The sequence below is a fragment of the Emydura macquarii genome, unplaced genomic scaffold (genome assembly GCF_026122565.2).
Source record: "Emydura macquarii macquarii isolate MOO-44397 ecotype Brisbane River unplaced genomic scaffold, CSIRO-AGI_Emac_v2 contig_3059, whole genome shotgun sequence".
Lineage (NCBI taxonomy): Eukaryota > Metazoa > Chordata > Testudines > Chelidae > Emydura > Emydura macquarii.
In genome coordinates this window covers 510,087-529,647 of record NW_027133196.1, presented here as the reverse complement: position 1 = coordinate 529,647, position 19,561 = coordinate 510,087, and the positions used below count along the sequence as shown (strand labels likewise).

The 19,561-nt window shown below is 55.6% G+C and overlaps 1 protein-coding gene across 3 annotated transcripts in view; it reads right to left on the bottom strand.

Annotated features, from left to right (window-relative positions):
* DMTN (dematin actin binding protein) overlaps window positions 1–13,815 on the bottom strand; it is a 37,367-nt gene extending 23,552 nt beyond the window's left edge. Inside the window, exon 1 of one of the 3 annotated variants that reach the window (XM_067530255.1) lies at window positions 13,693–13,815. The gene's annotated coding sequence lies outside the window, so the exon portion shown is untranslated. Of the gene's footprint in view, window positions 1–7,282; window positions 8,436–13,692 lie in introns of those variants that run through there. The other 2 variants (XM_067530256.1, XM_067530251.1) reach the window with 2 other exon arrangements.
* Window positions 13,816–19,561: the final 5,746 nt, after the last annotated feature.

Below are 19,561 nucleotides of genomic sequence, written 5' to 3'. Positions count from 1 at the left end.
CTTCCCTGGCAAAAACGGGAGCCTTAATTCACCCTGCGTGTCTGCTAGGGCCACTCTACTGGAGGAAGCTGCAGTACAGACAGGGCACAGGGATGTTTCCCGCCTTGTTGTCTTCAGCACTGAGCCCATCTACACTACAGCTCCCACCGGTGCTGCTGAACTCTGGCTCCCATCTAGTCCCCAGGCTTCCTGCTAAAAGGCTGTTCTCTGGGCACAGGCTCATCCCACCCCCCCACCCCACCCCACCCCAGCGGAGTCCATTAGCGGCGCAGCCTGAGCAATGCAATCTTAATGCGGTGAGCCAGTGGTGATAATGGCCTGTCAGTCACCACCCGGGAGACAGTCGGCTCTCGGCTCTCGCTTGCAGCAGGGATAGCGGATGCACGCAGGCGCCCTGGCCCGACAGCCATTTGCATAGCACCAGCCTTACACCAGCCAGTCTAGGAGAGGTCAGCCTGCTAGACTCTGGCTGTCAGAACACAGCCCGACCCAGCTCCAGGCAGCATGAGAACATGTCCTGACCCAAGGGGGGGACAGTGTAGATCACAACCAAGGGGTGCCTCTGCTCCCACCCCCCTGCATCCATGCACCCCAGCTAGCCCCCAGAGAGGAAGAACAGCTACGGGCATGGGACAGTTTAAGCGAAGAGCGACCTGAGCCCGCGGAGAGGCAAGGACCAGCTGCATAGGGCTGAGCGTGCTGTACCATCAGGCACCTGGCTGCTATGGGTGAGGATGGACAGGCAATGACTCACAGGGCAAGACTGGGGCCGGGAGCCAAGGTCTCTTCCTCTGCATCCACAGAGCAACCACCTGGCTGATGCTAAACAGGACGTGATGGGAAACCATGGGGCTGGGGACATCTCTGTCCAGCTGGAGGAGCAGCCGCTGCCATTCCATGCATAGGACTGGGTGCCCCTGCAGAGACTCGGCAATGCAGGCCGCTGCAAAGCACATGAGCAACGGGGAGGCAAACGCTGCGTGGGCCTCCCAGGGCCCCTGCCCTCAGCCATCGAACGGGCTTTGGCCCGCAGCCTCCCAGGCAGAGGGAGTGGCTCCAGTCAACATGCCCACACCCCACAGGCTTCTTGGTACTCAACGAACTTTGTGTCAGTTGCTGCTGCCAGGTCAGACTCTGCAGGATAAGAGCCTGTGTGTACTGCTGCCTCCTTGTCTGTTCCCCTCTTTGCGAAAGCAGCAGAGATGAGGAGAAGAGAGAGAGGGGAGGGGAGCGGGTGAAGGCCAGGGTGCATTGAGCTTTCTCAGCAGGTGACGCTTGCATAACTGAGATCATGGGCCGCCCGGTCCCGTGATCAGCCACCAGGCTAGAAGGGTGAGACCTGGGCTCTGGGCCCAGCTCCACCACTCCCCTCGGGCAGGGCAAAGCAGTCCCCTTCGCTGTGCCTCAGTTTCTCCAGCTGTAAAATGGGGATCATGATACTGCCCTTTCTTTGCAGTGCACTTTGCTATCTGGCCTCCATAGGCAATGCACTTGGAGATCTACAGTTGAGCAAAGCTGAGCAGGGGGATGGGAGGGGCCTTTTTCACCCAGCCTGAGCGATCTGTGTTCAGGACACCTGAGACTCCAATGGATAGTTGTGACACGGCTATAATCCAGCAGGGTCCTCTGGCGTCTGAGCTCTAGCAGGAACTAGCAGCCATTGCTCCTCAAGCCCAGGAAGTGCTGCGCTAGTTTGAAGCAGTGATGGGAGGCTCTTGCCCCGAGGCAGCAGGGTCAGGTTTCTCAGGCAGCACTGAAGGGGATCTTTGCATTTAAGCAGGTGCCTTTCACCCCAGGACCTCAGAGTGCTGCGGCATGCGCTGAGCATCACTCTTGCACCTGAGGCTCCCGGCATGGGGAGATTAGCTCCCACAGATCCCGTGCTGTCCTTCGTACCAGGGAGGGGAAACAGAGCATGTCAGATGGACGCAGGGGGCCAAGTTCTGCTCCACTCTGCTGTTGCCCTGTTGACTCCAATGCAGTTGCTCTGCCATGCCCTTTTAGCAGCCCCTGTGCGCTGGAGAGACTGGGGCTGTGATTCAGCAGGACAAGGAAAAGGCTCAAGTGACGTGTAATCTGGGATTAGAGCAGGATTAGCCAGATCATCGTGTATGCAGGTGGGGTGGAAGAGCGCCCACGACAGCATCTCTTAGGGGCAGAAGGGAACAGACTAAGGGATGGTGCAGAAGGAATGGGAGGGGCTGGGTCATGGCTGCAACCAGAGAGACGTAGACACGTATGTGGGGCTAACGCACCCGCATGCGGGTGTCCAGAACGGCCCTGGCTGCAGCATGGCAGGGAGCAGCCAAACTCCAGACCCCAACATACCCAGGAAACATGGGCGAGGCCGGGGCTCCCCCTTCACTTCCTGACAGCCTGTTCCCCATGTCATCTCCCTCCACGAGGGCAGCTCCCTCCCGGGGCAATCCTGCTGGGAGCTCCCATACCCTGCCAGGGGTGATCCCACCCCCACGGGGGACCCTGACAGCCCACACACTCTGCGCACGTCCTCACTGGGGCCCTGCATGGCTACCCCATTCCCAGCTACACTCAGCTACACCCCCAATCCAGTTCCCAACTCAGGAAAAGCGAGGCAGGGCGATCCTACTACAACTCCCCCCCGGCCCGGTGTCTGCCAGCACTCCGGAGACCTGAGGACACAGCCATCCCTGTAAGCCGGCAGGCATCCCTCTCCCCAGCTCAGCCAGGGATAACTGGGCCGTGACTCTCTGGCTGGCCACCCGCACACCCGCAGCCCCTTTGTGTGCAGCAGACTCAAAGGAGCTCCGACCTCTCTCGACATCCCCAGCCATAGCAACGGCCCCGCCTGCTGCTGTGGAGACGCAAAGCCAAGGCTGGAGACCAGCAGCCACGCTAAAGGCACTCATCCTGCTGTGTGCACTCTGCGGAAGGGGCTGGGGGGGGAAGGAGACGGGCCAGTTGCTCTTTGAGGAACTTCAAAGCAAACCCTCTGCCCCAAGCTTTACAACCTGTTGGCAAAGCTGCCCTAGCCGCTGTACCCCACCTGCCTCGGTAACGGGCTTGGACACAGGTACTGAGCGCTTGTGCTCCGGTGTCCCTCTGGGGCCGTGGAAAATGGGGCGGGGAATCATTCTTCAGGAGGGCGAGTTTCCTTGGCAGGCCCCGTACCGCTCCGAGCAAAGAAGCAACGTACAAGGGAGAGCTCTGTCCCCTTGAACCTGGGCTATCCTTCTAAAGCGTTTATACGGAGCTGGAAACACACGTGGGTGGCCACGATCAGGTCTCTGTCAGCCTTGCTGGGCACTCCCAGTGCAGCACTAAGCCAGTGGGACTGTGGGATATCATGATGAAAGCTAGATAGCTAGATGGGGTGCATGGGGATAGCTAGATAGACACACACACCCCAGGCTCTCCCCACATATGACAGCAGGATCAAACACTGCTCCCTCGCTCCCTTCAGCTGGGGAAGGCTATAGCGGCTCCCCTCCTCCTCCGGAGGCAGGTGGGGTTAGCAGAGTTCAACACCCACCGCAGCAAAGCATGGCTGAGCCTTGGCTCTCTCATAGCTCAGTGGCCATCCCTGCGCTCAGCTGATCCTGCCCACACCCAGCCGGACGGTTTGATTTCAGCGCTGGCTGAGTGGGGAGGGGGAGGGAGTGGTGTTTAACACCCACCAACCGCCAAACAAGGCAGGCGTTCCCCTTAAAGACAGATCAGAGCAAACTGTGTGCAAGTTCCTTCGCCCGGCGGGAGCCATGGAGTCATAGAATCATAGAAGATGAGGGTTGGAAGGGACCTCAGGAGGTGTCTAGTCCAACCCCTGCTCAAAGCAGGACCGACTTCAGCTAAATCATCCCAGCCAGGGCTTTGTCAAGCCGCGACTTAAAAACCTCTAAGGATGGAGATTCCACCACCTCCCTAGTAACCCATTCCAGTGCTTCACCACCCTCCTAGGGAAAAACTTTTTCCTAATATCCAACCTAGACCTCCCCCACTGCAACTTGAGACCATTGCTCCTTGTTCTGTCATCTGCCACCACTGAGAACAGCCTAGCTCCATCCTCCCTGGAACCCCTTTCAGGTAGTTAAAGGCCGCTATCCAATCCCCTCTCATTCTTCTCTTTTGCAGACTAAACAAACCTACTTCCCTCAGCCTCTCCTCATAAGTCTTGTGCTCCAGCCCCCGAATCATTTTTGTTGCCCTCCGCTGGACTCTCTCCAACTTGTCCACATCCTTTTTGTAGCGGGGGGCCCAAAAAGGTTTTCCCCAGGCCACTCTCACTCTGATTGTCTCTGCTCTGCATCCGTAGCCGGTTACATCTTCCTAGTGCCCTGGGTACAAACGGGGTCTCGCGCCAGCTCTGTGCATTAGCAGCGTGTGCTGCACCAAGAACCAGAACCTGCCTCTAGCAGCTTTTTTACCAACAGGTTGTTGAGCCATATGGGGCAGAAGGAGGCTTAAAGAGCAAGGCGAAGTCCTGGGGGCAAAGGAACTGAGCCTTGCTACAAGCTGAGAACGTACAGCTCAGCACACCCAGCTTGCGAGCAGCAACAGAAACAAACCATCATTAAAGCCCCTAGTAATGCAGACACCGGGGATTCCTGACTGCACCCTTGCGATTCCCTCCACCGCTCTCTGCACTGTGTTGTCTGATGTCAGGCCAGCCCTGCTCACACAGCACATCTGTTGGCTTTGATGGAAGCCCCATGTACAGACAGCTTTGGCCCAGCTGTGAGCTGCGTGGGGCCGAGACTCAGCCTACGTGCACAGGGGGCCGAGCACGCTGACGGCACACAAAACAATGGCTGGAATTGCTAGACAAGGGTGGTCGCTGGTGAATAAGCAGCTACAAACCTGGGGAGCTTGGATCCCCAGGAGAGAAATGGGGCTGTGGTGGCTGGCACCATACTTCGCACACGAGAGCAGGGAAAGGAGACGGAAAAAGGACTGAGCAGAGAGGCCAAGTTCCTTGCAGACTCGAGTCCTGTCCTTTCCAGCCTGATGAGCCCCTGCATTCTCCTCCCAGATCCTGGACAGCAAGCGCCTCTGGAAACCTACGCTACATATTGGCACACCCTGGGGGAGGCACAGAGGGAAGGGCTCTTCCCTGTCTGTACCATATCCCAGATGGTGGCAGTGCTCAGGCCCTGGGGGGCGGCTAGACACAGCACTTCCCTCTCAGTTTCCTGCCAATGGGTCTGTACCAAACCTCTGGATCGGAGCCCCCAGGAACACGGCGGACTCTGAAATCCCAGCCCAGTCCTGGGCCAAAAGTTTGCTAAAGGCCCTGCTCATGCGCCAAAACGAAACCCCGAAGCCAAGAGACTTTGGAGCGTGCAGATGAAGTTGTGGCTGGAGCTCAGATCTGTCAACCAGGGGGACATGGTCTCCCTAATACACCTGTCATCAGAGGATCTAAGAGTCATTCAGACAATGCTTGAAATCCTAAGGCAGACACACGAGAGGCCTGGCTCCGTGGCTGCCCTATAGATCTGATGGGAATCACCCCCTCTGGGCAGCGATCCAGCACCCCTTTCCCCACCATGCACGTGGCTAGAATCCCTGTTCTAGAAGAGGAGGTGCTGGCCTCTGACTGTGTGTCCTGGCCAAGCTGCCACAGGATGGGTGATGGGAGGGGCAGAGTGGCCTATGGGAGCTTGATCATATCCCCTCCAAAATCTGCAATACCCACAATGTCCTTGTGTCCCCACGGCGTATGGGCTGCAACCTCTCCCGCATCTCTCCCCTGGCCCGGAGAGATCCCTCTCTGTGAACGAGAGGGGCGGCCAGTTTCAGTAGCCCACTAAGCTCTGCCTGTTTGCTCCTTGTGACTGCCCATAAGAGTGGAGGCTAATTAGGGCCAACCGCAGTAGGGATTTTAAGGATCTGGATACTTGTCCTGCTAGGAACTGAACTAAGACCCTGTGAACTCATTGCACACAGGGACCATCGGCTGGGAATGGCTTCTGCTCACTCCCGCTCTGGGCTGCATTCAAACCGGTGCCCTGGAAGTGAAAGTTTACGTCTCTTCTGAGCTGTTATCTGCTTGACCGCACGCTATAGCTCCTAGACCTGCCTGTTGCCTGTTTCCTCCTCCAGGGCCCTACCCTGCGCTGCTCCCCTCTGCTGCTGGCGTTGGACCTCCATCCTCTACCTCATTCACTCTCGGCACAGAGCAGTTCTCCCTGAGCCGCACAGGATGCAAACCCTTGTCTCATTCCTGTTGCGGCCTGGGAGTAGGATGGTCCTAGGCCAGGCTTCGGAGCTCCCTTATGATACAAGGGGCTCTGGGAGCATCCTGGAAGCACGAAACTGACCTGCAACTTGCAACTGTAGGGAGCCAGCTGCAATGAGGGAGTCTGGGCTGGAGGGAGGGGGGGAGCCGTGCAGCTGTGGAGGCAGCATGGCTGCTTGTGGCCTTCCTGCTAGTCACCAAAATGTGTCTCTGTAGGAAATGGACAGGGAAGGGCCAGACCCACAGCACTTCTAGTCTGTGCCCACCTGGAATGGCCTGCCCATGCAGCCCTGAGAGGAGGAGAAGAACCGGACTGGATTTCTGAGCCCACCAGGAATGGGCTCAAGAGAGTTGGGGAGCCCATTTGTCAAACCCAGGCCCCCAGAAGAGCCAAATTCTGGATGCGTGGTTTGGAGCCTCAGAGCACAAATGCTCATTATGTGCCCTAAGGCCCAACCTCAGGCCAAAGCTGGGGTGCTAATGCCTTGTTTAGTTGCCTAGGTGTGAAAATTTGGCCCTGAGTGTTAAAAGGCAAAAAGCAAAACATTTTCAGCAGCTTCTCAAACCAGCAATAGACCAGCACAGCTCCATGAGACCCCCTTAGCAGAGCCCAGCCGGACTGCTCTTATTAATCGGCGCCCTGGCACCACAATCCAGGCTTATACTAACAGCACCAGCTCCTGCCAACCAACTGCCAGCTTAGAACGCCTGAACTCCACACGAGCAGCACAATACACCCGCACCATATCACCAGCAGCCCCCCAGGGACAGCGTGCGCCAAGGCCGTCTCTGCGGCCTGCATCTTGGAAGCCACTTATGAAAAATACACGTTTTGTTGTGCCCGGCCGTGACGCTGCCAGCAATGGAAGATGAGCACCCACACTTAGCAAGCCTGTCCCCTTTCCAGGTGCCTTTGAGGAGAAAGAGGTCGGCTGTGAGTGATGGAAGGAAAGAAAGAGCAAAGAACAAACAGGGAGGGAGGGAAGGGAGGGAGAAAGCAAAGCAAGAAGAGGATGAGGAAGGGAAGGCGGGGAGGAGGGATAGTTGATGCTATTAACAACATACCAGCTGAACTCTGGTCCCCGCCGGTTCTGCACACTCGCTTGCTGCAGTTTGGGTTAGTCCACCAGAGTGGAACAGCGTGTGCCTGGAATGTGCTCTCACGCCTGCCGAGCCATGCCAGGGGTCAAGCACGAGCTCAATGAGATTGCACAGCAGACCTCTCCACTCACCCAGCTGGGGCTATCGAAGCCTCTTCCAGGAATCCCGCATGGTTTCCCAGATCGAAAAACAAGCAGAGAAGGAGAACAACAAGAAGCCCCAGGAGCCCAGAGAACTGCTCCCCTGCCCTCTCTTGCTGCAGACGCCTCTCCTTCTCCTCCGTCTGCCTTTGGCTTGGGGATATCACAGCGAATCCTCCGCTGGCTGCCCTTGCTGGGTTTAGCTGCTGTGCTGCTGGTGTGTGTCTGACAGCATGACCGTCGTGTGTGTCTGCGTGTATCTCCCAGCTCCAGAGGCAGTGCCTGCAAAGTATTGAGTGGTGATAGCAATGTGGATTTAGAGAGCCAGTCAGAGCGTGTGTGCGTGTGTGTGTGTGTGTGTGCAGCTCCCCACCTCTGCTGCTGGCTCAGTCCATTTCTGAACAAGAGGAGAATTAACCAGCATCATGACGAAGCAGTATTTGTGAGAGGTGGCTGCTCTCCATCTTGCTCTCTCTCTCCCTCCCTCTGTTCATTTTCGTTGTTGCAAAATAAATTAAAATAAATAAATATGGATCCTCACGCTCTGTCCTAGTGCCAAAAATAACATGGCAGAATGGAAGCAGGAGGAGGGGGTGGGGGAGCAATCAGCAGAATTTCCCCCCCAGAAAATTCAGGCGTAAAGGAACCATGCTGACAAACAGGATGTCATCCTGCAGAAATGGCTTTGCTCCAGCTGGCTGTAGCTCATGGATAGTATATGTCTAGACCACCTTTCAGCCTACATCACCCCACCTCGTTGACTGCTGGAGTGCAGCTGCCTCTGGAGTGGAACGTGGCAGCTGCCTGGCACACAGCGTGACGGTGCTTTAAGATGATCATCGTATTTGTATGGGCATTTGAGACCGAGTTTCCAGCTTTAAACTTGGATCAGAACTCCCCCAAAGTCCCAGGGGGCTTGGATGGGGGAGGGTGAGTCACAGCCCTCTCTAAGGAAGCAGAATGCAGAGCTCCTGGTAGAATTTGGCACGCACACAGTGGTTGACTCCCCCTCTCGTGGAAAAGATGCTGCGGGATCTGTAATGGTCACAAGCGACCTGGGGCCTGGTGCTGCTGCTGATGCAAGAGGGAGCACCTCCGGCAATACAGCGCCTTAGCGTGAGGCAGGCAAACCCATTCACTGCTGCCCCTGAATCATCAGCGCCAATTCTGGCAGCAGCTTAAGTGTTCCTGGGAGGTCTCCCAGCCATGCCTCACCAAGTCCAATGTGCGTAGCGCAGTGATCTGGGTTCAGCTCTGGCTTGAGATCCAAATGGAAATACCTTTCACTCCTGCCAGAATGCAGGTTCCCTATGGATGCCTGTGGGCCAGGACAGGGGCTGGCTATCTCAGATCACATGCAAAGGGGTGGGGACCCTGCATGTACTCCCTGATGGGTGGAAACATTAATGGCCTCATTTTCAAAGGCACCCACAGCTGCCATCCATTGCAGTGGAGTTATGGGTGCTTGTTGACTGTGAAAACCAGGCCCTAAGCGCTCCAGAAAACCCCTCGTGCTCCAAAACACAGCAGGGGATAGCTTCACAGAGCCGGGAATCAGGCACTGCTGTGCCTAGCGAGGCGACCTGTCCTCTGACCTTCCTGAGCCTGTGACTTCCCAACCTGGGGTTTTTTTGGTGGTGCCAGATTTCCAAATAAATCCAAGGGCTCCCCCTTCAGGAGTTCCTTTGAAACAATAGCTTAACCATCACGGCGGGATGCAAGTCCAATATCATCCCCTGGACAACACAGCTGTCCCACCAGCCGGGGGAGAGGAAAGAGCCGTAGCCTCTCTCCCCAGACAGCTAGAATGGCACAGAACTAGCGGGGATGGGCAGGGAGTGGCTCAGAGCCTAAATAGTCACTGACAATTCTGCAGCTGGGCAGGGGGCGGGGGGGTCCTCCGGTGTTCCAAGAGCTGACTCTAAGAAAAGCAGCTGTCAGGGAGCAGGCCACCTCCAGAGAGCGCCACGTGAAATGGGGAGCATCGGAGATGGATCCGGGACGATTCAGGCTTCTCCCTGTCCCCAGTCGTGTCCCAGCCTCCCACATACACTAGGGATGTGCTGGTATGACCAGAAGGGGGCAATGATGATCAGGGGGGAAAGGGTACACTTTACCAAGGCCCAGAGGCCCTGGAGGGGCCCGGCCCAGGCTGCAGCCCCCATTACGGGAGGGGGCCCATGTTAAAAGTTGGTACTGGGCCAGAAAAAATTACGCTTGGGTCCTGATGATGATGATGCCACTTTGCATTTCTCTGGCACCTTGTATCCAGAGCCCGCTGCAAAGGGGAGAAATTATCACTAGCCCTATGTAACCCAAGGGGCAAACTGAGACATAGTGTCGTTCATGTGGTAGAGCTGGGCACAGAACCAAGACATCCTGACTCCCACCTTGCTAGGCTGACCACTGGAGCCCATCCCCGCCCAGAGCCAGGAGAAGAAGCCAGGTGTCCTGGCTCCCACGTTGCTGTTCTAACTGCTAGACCCAGGAAGCGTAGCCGTGGTTTGATTTGGGGCAGAGAAGGGGCATTGCCAGCTAGTGAGAGTCAGTGACGTGAGGCAAGCCCCATCAGTACATCCGGACCCTCCCTCCTGTCGCCTGTCTCCTGACAGGCCAACCCCACTGTACGTGTCCCTCCCCTACTGCGCACCTCTTTACACGTCTGCCTTCACAACCTCCTGCTCCAGCCATCACTTTGCACTTCTAATCTCCCCTTGAGCCTCAGTTCTCCCTCCTGCTCTGCTTACCAGGCACCAGGCACTCTCCCCGTCCTGCTAACCCCTCCTTCGAACCCATTTCTCCCCAGGTCTCCCCCCACCTTCTCCCCACACACTGGCCCCTTGTCCCACAGTGAGTTACACTTTTAACTCACATCACACAACTCCCACTGTGCCCCCCAGATCAAAGCAGGGCTGTTCTCCCTCTGCCCTTGGCTGGGTAAGCAGGAGGCAGGAGCTAGTGGTTAGAGCAGTGGGAGCCAGGACACCTGGGAGTGGGGACTAGTGGTTGGAGTAGCGAAGGTGGCAGGCTGCCTGGGTTCTGTTCCCAGTTCAGCCAGTCAGTGCCTCTGTTTGCCCTTTGAAGCTAAAGATAATGGACCTTAGGATCCAAAACCTTCCCTTCGGCCAGAATCTGGCCTCTCACTTTTCCTGGCTGGAATCCACTGAGCCTGCGCTCAGGATCCGGCCCCTTGCTGTCTGAAGCAGCGTGCACATTTACGGCGCCCCATAAATAATCAATAGCCTGCGTCACGTGGCCAATATTCTCCTGCTAACCCGCTTCTCATGCATTAAGAATACGGCAAAGTCCACTAATGTCTGACTGCTCCGAATATTGTTGTCTTGTAAGAAGAGCTAATGAAATCAGAGGCAGGAAACGTTAACCCAGCCCCTCCCGTTCCATCGATGAACAAGCCAGAGTCCCTACAGGGGCTCTTACTCCATCAGGCCAGAATCAACACATGCCTGGCCCTGTTTCAGAGCTGTCCTTCCCAGGGGTGCAGTTCTAGGGTTCCTTACCGTATCCCGGTGATAGGCAGTGCTACAGCGACCTCACACACAGGCCCCTCCATGGGCACAGGGTACTGAGCGCTCACGGACTCCATTTCCCTCAGAGAGCCCTGGGGGTTGCCAAGGAAGAGCCGTGGGGGCCTCTGAGGACTAAGCCACGAAGCCAAGTGCAGAAATTCATCCACCAGCAGAAATCTGCCACCTGGGCCAGGCTGTCAGAGCATCCCGAGGCCCAGGGGGATGGGTGTGGGTGTCTGTGCTCCGCAGTTGTTGAAACAGGGATGTCACCCCAGGCCTTCTGGGAGAGAGATGGATTCGCAGGAGTGGATTCGCAGCAGAGGTCTGGGGCCAACGGGAGCTGGGAGGCGTCACTACATACATATGTGCAAAGGATGGACCCGCAGATACACGGCCACAGCACATGCCGTCTCCCTGACATACGCTGTCACTCAGACCCATGCACACACAGTCCCACCGCCACAATTACCCCATCAATGACGCACTGCCTGCCTGCCCGGTAACCGTACCACCCTTGTAACTGGCTTCACCGACGGAGCATTGGATCCCTGCAGTCCCCAGCAATGGGGGACCCACCAGCCCAGCCCACCTCCGCTTGGGACCTATGCCACCCACATCCTGACTTCGGCCCCCCCAGCACCAGCAGGAAAAGCCAGCCAGAAACACGGCCCTGACAACCGCAGCGGCCGGTCCTGGGCGTCGGGTGGGGCGGGGAGCTGGCAGCAGGAGAGAGACGACAGCGAATGGGACCTACCTTCAAGAGAGTCTCACCCTAGCTGCAGGCAGCTTCACCTTCTGTGGGGAGCCATCCCTGCGCCGAGCATCTCCGCCCCGCCACCGCACGTTGCTACGGCGACAGCCTCTCTCAGCAACCCAGGGCTCCAGTGAGCAGCAGCGGCAGGGCTGGAGACGAGGGATAATATGCAGCAGCAGCTCCTTCCTTCTCCATCAGACTCCCCGCTGGCTTGGCGGGTGAGTGGCCGTGGAAGGGCCAGGTAGAGCATCCGCTGAGGGCCCCCCGGGCCCTTCGGAAGGGGGTGCAGGTTATTCCCTGCCCCTAGGAGAAATCAGGCCTTTTCCCCTCCACACCCCCTGCCCTCCAGGATTGGCCTGGAAGGCGCCTCCCCAGCAAGCACCTTCCCCAGCAAGCCACCTCGGCCCCACGCCACGGCGGTGTTGCCACGGGGAGGGTGGTGATATCGCCCGCTTCAGGGCCTCGTTTGTACCGAAGTGTCCTGTGTACACCCACAGAGACAGAGGCGGACAGAAGCAGGGCGGCGCAGGTACACCCATTCTCTCTCTCCCACCCGATTTATCCATTGTGGCACAGGCCTGGGGTGTGTCTGTCTGTCTCTCATGCCGCCTACTCCCGCCCTGCCGTGCAGATGTGACACACACAGAGGATGCTTTGCCGGAATTTCCCCCCCCCCCTCCATTTATCCATTACGGCACAGGTCTCGGGTGTGTCCCGCTCACACCATTCACCCCTGTGCAGGAGTGATCTCTGTGCACACACGCCTGACTTCAGGGGCGGTTGGTGTTGCCTGGTCACTATTTCATTTCCCTCTCTTCCCCTCCCTCCCCCAGCTGCGGCGAGAGCCGGTGTGAGGGGCCGGAGGGGGCACAGCCGAAAGAATGCTGCCCCTGACATCGTGGGCTGCACCCTCAGCCCGCCCCGTGCTACCTTCCCTGTGGCATTCAGTGATCCCGCAGGGCTGAAAGTGCTTGCCGGAGCTCTGCCATAGCCTACGTCAAGGGCTCACATTAGGTCAGCACATGGGAACCAAAAAGCGACAGAGACTGGAAATCCTAGGGCCCCTCTGTGTCCTCCGTCCAAACACCACACCTGGAATTCCCTGCCCCAGGGGCCCCGAGCTGGGCAGCCTGACACACAATCTCCGGCCAGTTCCTGATCTGAGCACGAAGGGGAAAATCCCAGACACCTTCCCCTGACAACCAGCAAAACAAATGATGGAATGAATCGCCTTTTCCATTCCAGCCCACAAGGATTGTAAAACGCTGGTGCCCCCCTGTTGCCTGAGACTGGTGGGCCGTGCAGTCCATGCCGCTCCTTGCTGCTGCAGCACTGTGATACAGGGGTGAGGTACTCCGGGTGCCTCTGGGGGTGCTAAAATGCAGCATGCAGTTACCATGCAGGGTAGAGGGGCAGTTCACAGAGGTGAACGGACACACCAGAGCCCCACAGAGGTCTCCCGGAAGGCCTGGGGTTTCTTGTCTGTAAGACGGTTTCTATCCAGGTCCCAGAACACATCTGATCTGTGGTTCTTTGCATTCATCTTTGATTGTTTTAAAGGTCTCTCCAAATCGGGTGCGGTCCCAGGACTCCCAGTGAGTGGGGGAGGCTGGCAGAGGCAGGAATGGGACCCAGGAGTCCTGCTGGCATCACTGGCTACTCTCAGGCCTGATTCCCCAGGGCCCTGCACCTTGTGCAGTTGTTACCACCGGTGCAAAGCGAGCCAGAAGTGCTGCCATTTGGATTTAGTCATGTGTCGCACGCACAGGGCGTGTCGCATTGCACAGGAGGAAGGTGCCTTTCAGCATAGAGCCAGGCCCAGGGCCTTCCTTGCCCTCCTGCCCCCAGTGTCCGCCTGGACTGCCGCTATTCTTTACACCCACTAAGGGTCAGCCTTTAGCTCCTGGCATCAAGCTACGGATATGCATTAAAGAGCATCACAGCCGCACTTACATCCTCCCCCAGGCCTCCTGGGTCTGCGGGGCCTCGGTTAGGCAACACGGCGCCCCTGGGACTCCGTCACAGATGAGCACACGCCTTCTTTGCTCTGGGATCTTCTCCCTGCCGAATGGCTAGGTTCACCCTGGCTGCCCGGCCTGCTGGGATCTGCCAGCAAACTCATGCAGCGGGAATCTTTCCTGGGCCAGGGCGGAAGCAAGCTCCTACCTCCCTCTTCTCAGTGGCAAACCTGTTTGGTTTGGATAGAGCCGGGCACTGCAGAGCCAGCCTAAACATTAACATAGTTATTAATGAGCAGGGGAAGCACTGAGAGAGGGCAAAGATGGGAGAAAGCAGCAGAGGGAGAAAGCGCTGGGTATAGTTACCCCAGTGCAAATGTCCCTAGTGCGGACAGGCTCCCTGGGGTAAAGGAGGCAGAGATGGACTCGGGAGGGGGGTCTGTCATAGAATCATAGCAGATGGGGGTTGGAAGGGACCCCCGGAGATCCTCTAGTCCCACCTCCCGTCCCATCAATGTGTGTGTATTTGCTCCCCCGGTACCGGCTGAGTCTAAGCAGGGCCCTGCAGCATGTGCAGCTCTGTACCCCAATGCAAACCAGATACGAAACATTCTCACGCACTTTTCACCAGCAGAAATGACTGCGCAGTGGGGAGTTGGGCCCTGAGAATCCAGCTTCCCTGGGACCGACTAAGCCAAATTGCTCTGATCTATCTGAGCACCTCCTCTCCGCCCTACCAAATTCAGCTAATGACCAGTCCAAAGTGCCCTGAAGCTGGGTCTCTCCAGGGTTCCTAGGACCAGTGCCTGGAGCTAAAATTCTCCTTGCTGGGACTGCCTGTCCTCTGACGCTGCGATTGCCTGGAGCAAGTGGGGCAAAACAAGCGGCATGCTATGCTTTGCAAACTCTCCTCAGTCAGTCCTGGTTTTTGCAAACCCTGAACTGCGACAGATCTGGGGTCTGTTTGTTCCAGCTCCTTCTCCACCCCCAACGCTCGGGGTGGGTGGCCTCGCGGGAGACGCTCCTGGGGTTCGGGCTCATCTCTAATTTGCCTCGCCGGCACCTGCTCTTTCATTCTGACCGCGCCAGCCTCCCTGACTCGCATTCCCAGACTCCCTGCCCCACTAACTTTATTAATTGCATGAGAGGTGCCATTATTACTTCCCCTTCCAGCGAGTTAATCTCGCCAGCATTGAGACCCTTCCATCCCCAGCTGGGTCCCAGTGCACCTCCCACTCCACACACCCCTCCCTGCACACACATACACACACACACACAAGACCTTTCAAGCTACCAGCCAGAGTCGGCGAGGAACTAAGCGGCCCGATGAGAAAAGCCTTGGGAAAGACATTTTGCTTTTAACATGGGGGCCATCGTGCTTTGCAGGATGCAGCCGGGGTGGGATATCCTTGACTGCACTTTTTGCACAGAAAGACATTCCAGTCCCCTCCCCTCCAGCCCCCGCCCCTCCCCTCTCCAAGTCTCACCTCAAAAAACAAGAAAGAAACAGTGTGAGTTTTTTCTTCGCCAGCCATAATTAAAAAGGACTCACCCTTCAGACTCCATTCTATCCGGGGAGGTCAAGAAGAATGAGAAGGGAGGGGGGGGAATAAAATAAAAGGGGGGAAGGGGAGGGAAAGAAGAAAAAAATTAAAGCAGAGATTACACAAAGGGAACACCCCCACCTTTGAAGCACTGGCTAAATAGGGGTGTGGGGGGGGGGAGGAGGGAATGGGGAGGCAAAACCAGCCCTTTTAAAGCCTTCTGAGTTTAAAGAATGTCTCGAATTCCTGTGGAAACAAGAACCAAACTCTATGAGGCCGAAGGAAAAAAAAAAATCCAACCCCTAAAACAGCCCCTGTGCTAATTCTCTGACTGTCACACCTGGGAGCGGGCTCCAGGCCTTATTGTTAGCCAGTAATTACTGGGTGTTGCATTTCCCTCCTGCTTTAAAGCTTCATTTAACTCAAACTGTTATAATTTTCCCTTTTTCCACCCTCTCTCCCTCCCCCGCACCCTACCTCAGCGGCATCCCCGCCGCATTATATTTGTGTAGCTTTGTAAACGGCTCTTTTTAGACCCAGTTAAAGGATTAAGATTCTTCATCCCCGTCCGCCCCATCATTGTGAGAAGGAAAAAGCAATTACAGGGAGCGGTCGGACGGTGCGGGTCGGGTGGTGGTGGAAGAGGCAACGTGGATGCAGTGGTGGATTTGGGGTGACCGGGGGACTCTCTGCAAGTCACCTCAGGGACCTGACCCTGTGAGGGACTGATGGCTGCCATTGACTTCAAACGGATCCCTGGGGGGATTAGCAGCCCCAAAAGCAGGCCTGAAATCATAAAAAATTAGGGCTGGAAGGGACCCCAAGAGGTCACCCAGTCCATCTGCCCGGGCTGAGGCAGGACCAAACAAACCTAGCCCATCCCTGACAGGTGTTTGTCCAACCTGTTCTTGAAAACCTCCAATGACAGGGATTCCACAGCCTCCCTGGGAAGCCTGTTCCAGGGCTTAACTCCCTTTATGGTTTGAAAGTTTTTCCTAATATCTCACCTCAGTCCCCTCTGCGGCAGATTAAGATGATGACTTCTTGTCCTACCTTCAGTGGACATAGACAACGATGGCCTCTGGTTAGCAGTAGACTCTAAGACTATATGACATCTAAGACATCTAAGACTATATGACATCACAAACCACAAGAAGCCAGAACCCCAGAAGGTGATTTTGTTACTCATAGAAGGGCTAGATAGCCAGGTGGTAAAACCAAGAGAAGCCTTTTCACTACAGCTTCCACCATAGCCAGGGCTGGTGGGGTTGCAGTGGTGGTGACATATGGCCTAATGCCCCTTATGTAGCCAATGCCGGTTGATGGAAACTGCCATTTCAGCAGTATTTCCCAACAGCAGAGCTGGTATTGGTAATCTAGAACTGCGAGCAGACCACACAGCTCCCATCTGAAAGCAGGAGACTTCCAAGTTTGCTAGAAAGTGGGTTCTACTTGTATGACTTTCTTTGGCTAATTTAACAGTACACTGACATTTAAAATAAAGATTAATTATAATCATTATTATTACTGTAACTCCTGTCAAGGATCAGGGCCCCATTGTGCTAGGTGCTGTACAAACACAGAACAAAAAGACCGTTCCTTTCCCCGAAGTGCTTACGATCCACACCTTTGAATAAATTTTTCTCAGCAATTCCCTCTCCTTTGCTGTTAGAATCTTGGTGGTGTCACTGCAATTTGGCTTCTGGAAATATGTTTGCTTCAGACAACCTCAGCTAGGCTTCATTCCACCCTCCCTGTGCCACAGCCGGTGAAGAGAGTCGCATACAGCTGGCAACCTGGATTTCTCTTCAGGGGAAGCTGGAGATGGGAGCACTGCATCTGCCCCCAGAGCATGGCGTCCAAGCCTCCTTCCCAAGCACAAATTAACCCCCTGTCTGATTGAAAGATGCCCCCTCCCTCCGAGTCTCATTTCAAATTGCCGGTCTCCCGTGCTCCTGCCCTTGCACAGACACACACGGCCCGCAAATCCCCTTTAATGGCGTCCACCGCTTGGGATTAAGGCCTGCAGCATCACCCTGATGGCGCACACGGGGCCCTCCACACCTCCATGGAGGGGGTGGCGGGGGGAATGGATGGATGGGAGGCAAAGCAAAGCTCCCTTTTGTGTGTGCACGGAAGCCACCTCGCTTTGCTCCTAATTTGCCGCTGATTGATTGGAGTCTAATGTTTCCCCTTCAGGTGCTGTCTCCCCAGACACGGCCCCTCTCGCCTCATTCCCAGGGGCTGGAGCCAGTTTCCAGCCAAAGAACAAGAGGAGGCATTATCACCTTTGGGTGGGCTGGCTGGTCTTCTTCTGCCCCTGTTCCCCTCCTCTCTGCTTCTTCCCCCACGCCCCTGCTTTCAGTCAGCCCCCGGGACCCTTTGATCTCACAGCAATCCCTCTGTGTCTAAAGAGTAGTCAGGTATTCAGCCTGACCCGGCTACAGCTCAGTGCCAGGAAGGGACTTTTCCAGTTCCTTTGCCTTAAAGAGACACCACCGCGTAGAATCTTGCTGAGGCTCTTGTTCAAACATCATAAACCGGCTCTCTTCCCCTCCAAAAAATAAAATAAATCACAGGATTGGCTTAAAAATAATGAGGTTTTTTTTTTTTTTAAATAGTTTTTTAAAATGTGCCTCATTTTTTGGTCCTTAAGGGGCTTCATGTCTTTGTGTGTTTTTATCCAAACGCTGGATATTTACTTAAAAACCTCCAAAATCCTGTGATCACATGAGTCTGGGGACGGGGGCGTTATCATCCATGCGCGTTTCACTTGCGGCAGTGCTGAAGTCTCGTTGACGTCAATGGGCCTACAGCGCAAGCTTACCTCGAGGCATGTGCTATAAGTGCTTTGCTGAACTGGGGCCTGATCCAGAGCCGGCTGAAATCAGCTGGGGGCCTTTCCAGTGATTTCACTGGTCAGCCCCTCACTCACGCTAGGTCCATCGGAGGTACTGGATTATGCAAACCAGCAAAAACCTGATTAAAAATAACCAAGCACGCAGCAGCAGAAAAATCTCCTTGGTTCTTTTTGACAAGTGCAGCTTGCTAGAGTGTCATGCCCGTCGGAGAGGCTAGGATTAGTTCTGATCGCAGCTGCCCTAGAGTAAACCGGGAGGGTTTATTCGCTTCAGCGGAAGCTGCAGGAGCTCAGCATCTCTGGAAACCAGGCAGGAAGTGCTTCAAGATCATGGATTTTAAGGCCCTTTAAGGGACGGCTGTAATCATCCAGTCTGGCCCCTGCATCAAGATGAGCCAGAAAATTCCACTCAGTGATAGATACCAAACTCAGTAAATGCAGAGAAGCTAGTGCACTTGGAAAGAGCCCTTTACAGCCTGATTCTGCTACCACTTAGATGGGTGTAAGACAGGAACAATGGGCTGCAGTCCATGGAGTTGCTCCAGTGTAAGAGACAGCAGAATCAGAGCCCTGGTCTTGATTTAAGGACTCCACCCTATGGAAGATTTCCCCCAGCTGTTGGCACTTCAAATCAATGGCCACTGTGGGATATGTGGCTGTAACTGGCTCACCCAAGGTCACGGAGCAAGACAGGGACAGAGGCAGGAATGGAAGCCAGGCCTCTCGACAGTTTGAATCACAAAACCCCCTTTCCTTCCTGGTAATAACCACACCACAGCACTCTGCTTGGAACCGTGCTGAGAAATGGGGGGAGAATGACAGGGAGTAGGGGAAAGGGGTGTGGTAAAACTGGTCGGATTTGTTGATTAGCGAATAGAATTAACCAGGTTCGGGCATCTCAAGAGGGAGTGTGGGCTCATGGCTATGGCACCAGATGTGGGAATACAGAGACGTGGCTTCTTTTGCCAGCTCTGCCATTGACCTGCAGGATGACTTTGGGCAAGACACGGCACTTTTCTGTGCCTCGGTTTCCCCTCCTGCCCGTCATATGCTTTGGCTATTTAGGCTGCAGTGGTACAATTTTCAAAGCACCTAAGTGACTTAGGAGTGTCAATGGCTATTAGCCAAGATGGGCAGGGATGCAACTCCATGCTCTGGGTATCCCTAGCCCTTGACTGCCAGAAGCTGGGAGCGGACGACAGGGGATGGATCACTCAATGATTGCCCTGTTCTGTTCTTTCCCTCTGAAGCACTTGGCATTGGCCACTGTCAGAAGACAGGTTACTGGGCTAGATGGACCATGGGTCTGACCCAGTCTGGCCGTTCTTATGTTCAGTCCCATTAACTTTCAAACTACACAGGTTCCTAAAGACCCAAGTTACTTTTGAAATTGGGACTGGGGCTCCTAAGCCACTCAGGCACGTTTGAAAATTGTATCCGAAGATCTCTGGCACAAGGCC